This window comes from Ailuropoda melanoleuca, chromosome 12 (assembly GCF_002007445.2).
Source record: "Ailuropoda melanoleuca isolate Jingjing chromosome 12, ASM200744v2, whole genome shotgun sequence".
Lineage (NCBI taxonomy): Eukaryota > Metazoa > Chordata > Mammalia > Carnivora > Ursidae > Ailuropoda > Ailuropoda melanoleuca.
Genome location: NC_048229.1, coordinates 16,386,543 through 16,396,674, shown reverse-complemented (window position 1 = coordinate 16,396,674; position 10,132 = coordinate 16,386,543). Strand labels below are relative to the sequence as shown.

Here is a 10,132-nt window from a genome sequence, read left to right as displayed (position 1 = left end):
TTTTTTTTTTTTTTTTTTTTTTTTTTTTTTTTTTTTTTTTTTTTTTTTTTTTTTTTTTTTTTTTTTTTTTTTTTTTGTGTACCAGCTCCTTCCCCCCCCCCGGAAACCTTAGTGTCCACGTCCTTAGTCCATGCCACTCTCCTTCTCACCCCAGGGCCTTTGCACATGCTGTTTCCTCTCTCTTCCCATTCTTCACCTGGTTAATCCTGCTCACCCTTCAGATACCAGCTCACTTTTCTCTGTTTTGAGGCAGGCTTCCTTTCAAATGCCCTAACTTGTACCCTCCCAGGGTCAGACACTTCCCCTCCTGGCAGTTACTTTGAGTTGTAATTATATGCAGGAAAGCATCTTGTTTTGTTCTCCATGGTCCTAACAGGGCTTGCACACAGTAACTTCTCAATATAAATTCGCTGTGCAAAGAAATGGGTGAACCTCGATGGATGGGCAGGTATGGCATCAGCATGCCATGGGTTCTCTCGACACCTGGACTTCCTTTACTGCATCCAAAGCCCCAGCCCTTACTCTCCCAGCTTGTCTCAAGATTGCACGTTCGCCTTCTGGTGTGCGCGGCACCCTAGGCACGAGACCATGCCATGCAGAGAACAGAGTGGGGCTCTAGGGTTCAAATCCCAGCTCTGCTCTTCGAGACTGTGCCTCTCTAGGTGTTCTTGTTTTCTTTCTTTCTTCCTTTTGGTTGGATGGCTTGTTCACTGAAGTCACGTTCCAGGGCTGAGCACAGAACCTGGAGGTTCGAATGAAGCAGGCACCCCATAAAGGAGCGTTGGATTAATGAACAGACACCCAAGTACGCTTCTGAATGGAAGAGAAAGCTCAAGTTCAAAGAGAAAACTTTCCGGAGACGCCCCGGCTGGTTGGAGGTAGACGCAGAAATTGGCAAACTCATCTCCCCACTGGTCCTGAACAGAGGCCCATGGATACTTTAATGCTAGAAGGAATCTTAGTCATGCCCATTCGAGAAAATGACTTGTCTTCTGGCTGAGATGACCATCATTGTGCACTCACTCACACACTGGGCATTATCTCACTGAATCCCCGTTGACACCCCATCACAGCAAGCATCGCTGCGCCCGAGTTACAGATGGGGAAATGGAGGCACAGTGAGCTCAAACAACTTGCCAAGGATCACTCAGCTTGTGGGTGACAGAGCTGCGATCAGAACACAAGCCCGTAGCCCTGTGCAGACCAAGATCTTGGTCCCCCCTCCTGAAGCGGACGGAGCCAGGCAGGCTACGGGGCAGGTATAAAGATGCTATTGTACGGCCGCGGCATCTACGAGGCTGGCTCATCACGCAAGTGCGTCCCAGCGCCCTGCCTGGTGGGCCCGCCTGCACGCTAGCCCCCGGAAGCCAGAACCCCGCATCTCAGTGCTCCCACCAGCCTTCTTCTGCAGGTGCCCGGCTCTCCAATGAGACACAAGGCGGAAGGCAAACGTCACAAGCCAGACGCCAAGCACAGACGGAGGGGCTTTGGTTTTCAGCAGCAGCGTTAGCTCATCTGCAGGTGTCCCCATTTTACAGCCAAGAACACTGAGGCCAGAGATGGGACCACTGGCTGCTGTGCAATGGCTGGCCTCTGAACCCAGATTTGCCTGATTGCGAAAGATGTTTATTTCCTGAGTGCCTGCCATGTGCCAGATACTCTTCTAGGGGCAGTAAAAGGTCACTTACTCAACACCGTGAGAAGCAGAGTTCCACATAAGCGGATTTTCAGACACCTGAGGCATCAGACACAGACATGTTATCAGTTTAACCATGGGGATCGAAATATTTTATCCAGTTAATTATCCCTTTTTTTAAAGATTTTATTTATTCATTTGACAGAGAGACAGCTANCTGACAGACAGACAGCTAGAGAGGGAACACAAGCAGGGGGAGTGGGAGAGAGGGAGAAGCAGGCTTCCCACCGAGCAGGGAGTGGGATGGACGCAGGGGCTCGATCCCAGAACACTGGAACCACGACCCGAGCCAAAGGCAGACACCTAACGACTGAGCGACCCAGGTGAATTATTCTTGACCCTTCACCCCGCCTACTGAATGGGGTTCACTAGCTCTTCGCTCCATCACACGAGGGGACATCGCTGCTGTTCTGCAGCACTCATGCTGCATTACACGGTTCTGTAATTGGTCACACGGTTCTCGAATACTGAGATAAGAAGATGCTATAGGGATGAGGGGTGCATGTGCTCCCCAGGGCTAAATTCCTCCCTGGGCTGTGATTCTTTTGTCTTCATGCTTAAAGATCTTATTTTTATTTGAAGTAATCTCTACCCCCAACGTGGGGCTCCAACTTATGACCCCAAGGTCAANCGCTGCATTACACGTTTCGTAATTGGTCACACGCTTCTCGAATACTGAGATAAGAAGATGCTATAGGGATGAGGGGCGCATGTGCCCCCCTGGGCTAAATTCCTCCCTGGGCTGTGATTCTTTTGTCTTCACGCTTAAAGATCTTATTTTTATTTGAAGTAATCTCTACCCCCAACGTGGGGCTCCAACTTATGACCCCAAGGTCAAGAGTTGCCACGTTCCACCAACTGAGCCAGCCAGGCAGCCCTCGTGCTTATTTTGAGACTCTCTTCTTCTGTAGCCTTGTTTCAGGCTGTCAGCTGTTGCTCCTGGCTGCGGTCACTCTGCTTTCTCTACCATCCCACACATGTTTGATTTGCTCCCGCTAAGGGCTACAAGCCTGGGGAAGTCGGGTCACTGAGCTTATCAGAATGGTGTGCAAACTGAGAGTGAACAGGCTTGGAGTGAGAAATGTTGGTTCTTTTCTGTTGTGGACGGTGTAGCAATTAAATGGGACGACTTGCTTGTTCGGATTTATATATAGTTGAGTTTCCAGGACAAAGGGCCTGCAGTTATTACGGTGATAGATTTAAGAGCTTTATGGAAACGAAAGCAAGTCTGAATGCTCTAGAATTCTGGATTTTCTCCTTGTGGGCCAGGTAGGCATTCAAACTGCAAAGAACCCAGGCCAGTGGCTTGTCAATGGACACTTCGTGCGGGAGACCTCGGGGCCATCTTTCTTGGCGCAGTGGGGCTCACTCTGGGGACAGTCCGAGAGAAGGAGAAACACGGGCGCTCTGCCATCTCCAGATACTTCTACGCGGTTCATCACGGCACATGTCGGGTGGCTCCAGCTTCCTGGAGGTTCAGGGACTGGGTCTGCAAAGCCAGAGCCCAGCGCACACACCCCTAAAGCCCCAGACCCACGTGCGGTATCTGCAGTTCGCTGTCACGGAGGGGGGCTCCCTGGCTATCCGCAGTCACCCAGGCCCACCCAGCATGTAGCCTCGCCCACAGACCCACGCTGGTCATCATTAGTGGGGGAGGGAAAGAGACTTGCTCAAGGCCACAAAGTCAATGGGTGGCAGATGGGGACCCAGATCCTTTACTTCCCATCCAAGAGGCTCTTCTCTTCCCCCTGTACTCATAGGTCCACACGGAGCATTTAAAGGAATCAGCCAACCTTAACAATATCTGGGAACTGAGCTAGAAACTTGAAGGCCTAGACATGAGAAGTATGCTGGGTCAGGCCCTCCTGCGGCCTGGGACTCCAGGATCCATTTGCTGGAGTTGGGGCTGAGAGGGGCACACAGCTGCCCTCCCAGATTTCCAGGTATTAAGACCACAGCCACCTGCTTCCCACTAGCTGAATGGCCTTGGGGTGTCTCTTCCCTTCCCTGGGTCTATATGCCCCCATCTCAGGATTCTCCCAGCTCACAAAGTCACAAGGTCTCTGGAGGTGCTACCCTCTTCCTGACCCCCTCGAGGCAAGCAAGCCTCACGCATCGCCTGAGCCACGGTGATTCGGCCAAGTGTGCGAACGTCTCGCCTCATCACTCTTGGCCAATGCCCAGGACCCTGGCTGGGCTTTTTAGCTCAGAGGTCAGCAATTTTTTTCTGTAAAGGATCTGATAGTAAATATTGTAGGCTGAGCAGGCCATACGGACCCTGTCGCAACCACTGAACTCTGCAATTACAACGGGAAAGCAGTCCTAGACAACGCATACATGACTGGTTTTGCCTGTGTCCCAATAAAACTTTATTTATAAAAGCGGGCAGTGGACGGGACTCGGCCTGCAGGCCACAGTTTACCAAGCCCTATTCTAAACCATTCCAAGTGGGGTCCAACACCTCCTCTGGGACTAAGGTAATTAACTTTTCCTGGTTTGCGTGGGACTTCCCTGGTCTTCGCACTAAACCCTGCGTCCTCAAAAACCTCACAGTGTCAGACAAAACAGGACGGTTAGCACCTTATCTGGGATCCCGTGAGCCCTGCTTTCTCCCATCTCGGCTTTGCTCTGGCTAGGACATTCCACTGTCTCCTCCGGAAGGAGGGGGAGAAAGAGGAGGAGGAAGAAGGGGCTCCTGTTTCCTGTGGCTTCCTGCGTGCCAGGCACCGTGTGAAGAGCTTGGTCAACATGACCTCCTATGATCGTCCAACATCCAGGACGGTAGGGTTGAAGCCGCTCNATTGAAGCTGCTCCTGGAAAGGGGTCAAGACTGGACTGGATCCCGGTCTAATATGCCTCCTTCATCCTCTCTAAACCGTAAGCTCCTGAGGACAGAACAGGGGTCTCTCACACAGGTACCTTCAGCCCCCTGCACACAGTNCGCACACAGTGTGAGAACTAGAAAGTTCTGAGCAAATACCCATCATCAGGAATCACTGCTATTGAACGAGTATGTCCACGAATGAATGAATGAACGAATCAACCCTCGATCTAGACAAACACTTCCCACTTCTAGGACATGATTCAGTCCTCCAGGCGAGGTAAGCAGAAAATGCCAAATACATGCTACACCGTCAGTTCTGTCAAAACATGCCCACGGCATTGGGGAGGCAATAGGACATCACAGTTGAAAACATGGTCTCTGACATTGGGTGACTCCCGCACGGAGTGCACTGGGTGCCCGCTGAAGACGGGCACTGAGTGCCAACCCAAAATGCCTCTTCTGGGCTGTGCGATGGGACCAGCCAGCTCACCGCTCTGAGGGTGACAGATTACAACGGAAGGCAGCAACAGAAACTACTACCTCCGAGGGCATAAGGCGTGGAGTCTGGCAAGCCCTCCAAAAACACTGACACGTTATCATCATCATCACTGCTGATGTTGGGATGAACAGCAAGCAAAGTAGGGCCGGGCGACATCCATGCTGAGAAGTACAGGTGTTCATTATGCAGCTCTGAACGAGCCCCCGGGCCAAACGGGAGGAAACACACACTTCTGGTAACTGCATCGGCTAGCTAGAAGCACAACGGTGCGTAACAAACGACCAGAGAACCTCGGGAACATACAATAAGGAACATTTCTGTCGCTCACCTGTTTGCAGCCAGCAGGGGCCTGGCTGAGTGAGGCTCTTTATTGAGGTTCGGGCTCAGGGTGGTTGGACACATGTTCATTCTGGGGCCAGGCTGAGGGGACGCAGGGAGGAGGGAGGAATGGAGGCCAGGGATGCCTCCACCCCCATAGCCCAACACCAGCCACACCTTGGAAAGGGGGCCCACACCGGCCCTGGCTTCCTCACCAGGTTCCTCCTTGGCCCCTCAGCCTCATCAGCATTTGGCCAAAATCTAGAACAACCCCGAGTGCTAACGCTTGCAGTCCTCGGGGACCCCGTCCCCATCTTCCCAACATCTGGACCTGCTCCGGGGAGCCATTAATCTCGGGCAATTTCTTTCCTCACTTGATTTGTTTATTTAAGGAAAACAAGTTGCTCCTAATTAGAGGCACTGCTGTCAAGATGTTCAGGCGTCCTAGGTTGCCTATTTTCAGACCTTCTGCCTAAAATTATACCTGCGCTCTTAACATCTGTGAGCTTGTTCAGCAACGGTCCTGAGTGCAGGCTTCTGGCGAGAGGCGTGAGGTGCTGTGGGGGCCGAGGGAGCCGGGGGCAGGGGGTCCCCGGGCTTCAGAGCAAAGGCACTTGGAGAAGTGCTCATGCAACATCCCCACGACCTGCTCGGGCGGCACAGATCACCGAGTCCACACTCGGTGAGGGCACAGCGTGAACGCGGTCCTGACCCGAGGAGCGGGGCCAAGAGTGGTTTTAAAGGTTCAGAGATGTTTTCTGTTGGGAAGCTCTCAGCCTCCATCCCCCCACCATGCTCTTACACGTCTGTGGACACTCAGATACACCCGCAGAGATGGACGCACTCAGAAATACACACACACACACACACACACAGAAGTCACACCGCCCCACAGGTGGGTGAACATACTGTAGACACCCACACACACACTCAAAAACTCACACCCAGGAGACATGCACAAAAGTTACACTGCAACCCCCACACAGAGACACACGCACACGGAGACACACTCCAATGTGCATGGCAACCGACACACCGGATACCGATACTCAGAAACACGCACAAAGAGAGCCAATCAAGTGCACAATGCTTCACCCAGGCGCACACAGAGACACAGGTGCCTACACAGAGATGCACAGGAAGTTCACCCCGCCACACACATGGGTTCACACCCCAGGAACACACAGCAACACTCGCAGAGCCAACAAACAGGTACACACGCAGACGCAGAGACAGCAGCTGGGCCGTGCTATGCACACAGGGGCACAGAGACACAAAGGTGCACCGAAAAACACGTAAGCTGGAAGCACATACCACAAGTGCACGCTCACAGCGTTGCACACGCGTGCAGGCGCTCACCCACGCCCACAGACCCGCGCGGAAGGCACACACAGCCGCTACCGCAGTCGCTGGACAGGCCTGCCCAGCCTCTCGAACACAGGTTGTGCCGGGCAGAGCCCCCCAGACACAGGGGGGCCCCCCAGTCACACACACACATCCAACTCACGTACACCAACCGCTGAACACTCGCGGCGTGCGACATACCCACACTTGCTCTGACTCGCGCAGGCACACGTGCCCTCGCAGACACGCGCGCACACACTCAGAAACCCGGTCTCACCAGTGCACGCCTAATCGGCACTCTTCACCTGTGTGCGCACACGCGGGGTGTTAAGGTTTTTACGGAAGTCAGACTCCTACGAACACACACGTGCACGGACCGGTGCGAGAATGCGCTCATTTACACACGTGCCCTTGCACACGCCCACATCCTACTCCATCAACAGAGCAAACCGCTCATCTTCTGAGTGCTAGAAGTCAGGCCCGCAGAGCGAGCCAGCACCCGGCCGCACGGCTTCTGCCCCAGGACCCGGTAACTCCTGCCGCCTCTACCAAGATAAGGTCGGCCTTCCCCACCAGCGGGTTCAGCACGGACCCGGGGGAACCCTGGTTTGGGGAAGCACACAGAGGTCCCCAGCCTCAGAACTACTCAAAGAAATAACAATCTGGGCAACCCTTCTCGCTTCCCCCACACACACACACACACACACACACACGGGCACGTGTGTGTGCACATACAGCACTTTCCCTAGCACTGCTGTTCCCTACAGGAACAGCAGCTCTGCCTGTTCCAACAGCCTCAGCAGCCTGGGGGCCTGACACCGGGACACACTGAACTTCTCGGCCCTGGGTCCCTACACAGCTGCAAAGTTGAAGCCATGGAGACAGCTTACCTCCACCTTCTGTTGTCATGGCGACGCAGCAGCTGGGTGCATCCAGCCTCCCTGACCACCCTGAGCTCCTCTCTGGGAGCTGCTGGCCCAGCAGAGCTTTTATTGAGGAACCAGCAAGGGGGGGGTGGGGACTGCAGGTGTCAGCAGATTGGCGAGAACAAGGGCCCTGCCCCCCAGCCAGGATCACCTGGTGCTCAGGTGGGCCCGGGAGAGCCCCCCTGGGGAAAACAGCTCCCGCATGCTCACATGCAAGCTCCGAAAACAGACAGCCCTGCTCCTGCATGCCTGTGTCTGGGGAGCCCCAGTCTTCTCCAGGCTCTACAGTAAGCACTTTCCAAGCACCACCTCAGTCCCCACCCCCAACACTCTTCCTAACAGGAGCTGTGAACTCCCCATCTTACAGAGGCCCACTGAGGTTTGGAGGGTGAAATGACTGGTCCAACTCAGATGCATGGGAGTCCCACGCCTCTTAAACGCTATATTACAGGATTTTGAAAATCTCATCTGTGACGATCGCTCAGGGCTGAAGAGTATCTGAACTGGGACCTCTGAAGACACAGGAGATCTCTTCATTTTGCAGAAGGAGCAACTGGAGCCCAGAGAGGTTTAGGGATCTGCCCAAAGTCACACAGCACAGGGAGAGCAATCTTGAAGCTCAGTCTTCTGGCCCAGAGATGAGGTTTCCCCAGGACATCAAGCGCCAGCCTCTGACCTCAGGTCTCAGCAGTCTAGGGAAGCAGGTCCTAGCACGGCCCCAGGTCAGAATCCTAAGCAAGGGCAGACTGTCCTGAGACCTCCTACCTCATACCTCAAGAACCGTCCCAGAAGCACACAGGCAGGTGCCCAGCCCCAGCAGGACCCGCCGACTATTTCCAACTTCCAAGTCACGGTCAGAGGCATTTCCACTGCCTGCCTTACTGACCAACCAGTCCATCGAGATGCCCCCAACCCTAGGCTGTATCCCCCATGAGAAGGCACGATGCCATCTAGGAGGCTGGGACCACAGCAGTGGCTCCGAAACGATCCTCAGAGACCAGGTGGTCTCTCTGGAGCATGCTTTTCATTAGGAGGGTAGAGAATCTGGCCCAACTCAGGCACTGTGTGCTGGGCTCTGCAGAGCCTCTAGGGACCTGGAGTGTGTGGGAACTACCCAGAGAGAGCGAGCGAGCTGTAGATGACGACACCAAGAGCTCTACCCAGCTGTCCATTCCAGCCCCTTTTCCGCACGAAGCTGGTCCCTCCCCAGGCTCTGAATGGTCTCATTAAGCGGCCCAGGTAACTTCCCCCCAACGCTTCGCTCATCTCAGGAGCCGCAGGTAATGGGAAGTGATCCCCGTCTCTGCCAAGGAGGGGAGCAGGCTCCTGCGATGCCACTTGGGGCTGCAGAAAGAGCTTGGATAGAGGCGGTCTGAGTGCCCCCCCCTCCAGTTCTCTCTCCCCCTCCTGACACACACACACACACACACACACCCCCACGGGAATGGACATAAGCCAGGCTGCAAAGCACTCCGCACAAAGCCCATCCCCTGGGCAGCCCTGGAAGCATCTCCAGATGTCAGGAAACCGCATGCATAGGAGTATCAGGCCAACAAACACCTCCTACAGCCCAACTTGAAAATATGACGGGCTCCTTCTCCCCCCGACTCTGAACCGGCCCAGTAAGGGGGAACGCGTGAATTAAATGAAAGGGGCCCACCTTCCTCCCCCTGGCCCAGCTCAGCCTCAGAAGCCTCTGAGCGCCTGCCTTTGGGGACCCAGCGGGATGCCCGCAGGAAGGACGACTGGATGAGCCGGAATGTCCCACCCTCTGCCAGAGGAGAGAAAGTTTGTCATTTACCCGGCGCTGGGCTGTCACCACTCCGGGTCCCTTCCTCACCTGGCTCCGGGCGCTGAGCCCCCAGCCTGCGGGGAAGCGGCTGGACCTGGAAGCCCCGATTGGGGGCAGGAATCGTTTGTCGGCAGCTCAGCCGCCCCGCTCCCCGTTGGAGCCCTTCCACCCCGCCCGGGCACCTCGGCCCTCACCTGAGGGGTCTCGGCCACTTGCAAACTCTGCCAACGGAGCCCGGCAGGCACCAGGGTCTCCCTCGGCGACTCGCGCGTCCCGCTCGGCGCGCCCGCTCGGTGGGCGCCTTCCCAGCTGCCAGGCTGCAGTGGCATCCAGCGAAGCCCAGTCCGGATTTCCTTTCTCGCCACCAAGGCTGCTCCGGCCGGGCCCGGGGGCCAGCTCTCCGGGGCTGGTGCAGGGGGCACCCTGCGCGCCGCCCCGCAAAGTGCAAGAGTGTGCGTCCTGGATTGCAGCAGCGGCGGCCGGGGACGAGGAGGCGGTGGCGACGCCAGCCGGCGAGCCGGGGAGGCGGGCGACGGCGCGAAGTGGAAGCCGGGCTCCCGCGAGCCTGGCGCCCGGGCGGGCTGCCGATTCCACATTGGGTGTAGGGGCCTGGGGAGGATCCAGCCCTTAGAACCAAGAAACAAAGTGTGAGTGGAAAGCCCTTGAAGTCACGACGGCCTTATGGAAGGTGGAACAGGAATCAAGGTGCTTTGGTACCGTGAGTGAAACACGA

General features: G+C 55.5%; 1 protein-coding gene across 3 annotated transcripts in view; it reads right to left on the bottom strand.

The window, feature by feature from the left end:
• Window positions 1–10,132, bottom strand: part of WSCD2 (WSC domain containing 2) — a 113,841-nt gene that overhangs the window by 101,204 nt on the left and 2,505 nt on the right. Inside the window, exon 1 of one of the 3 annotated variants that reach the window (XM_034672370.1) lies at window positions 7,572–9,980. The exons of 1 other annotated variant lie outside the window; for it this stretch is intronic. The gene's annotated coding sequence lies outside the window, so the exon portion shown is untranslated. Of the gene's footprint in view, window positions 1–7,571; window positions 9,981–10,132 lie in introns of those variants that run through there. One more of the 3 variants, XM_034672369.1, reaches the window with a different exon arrangement.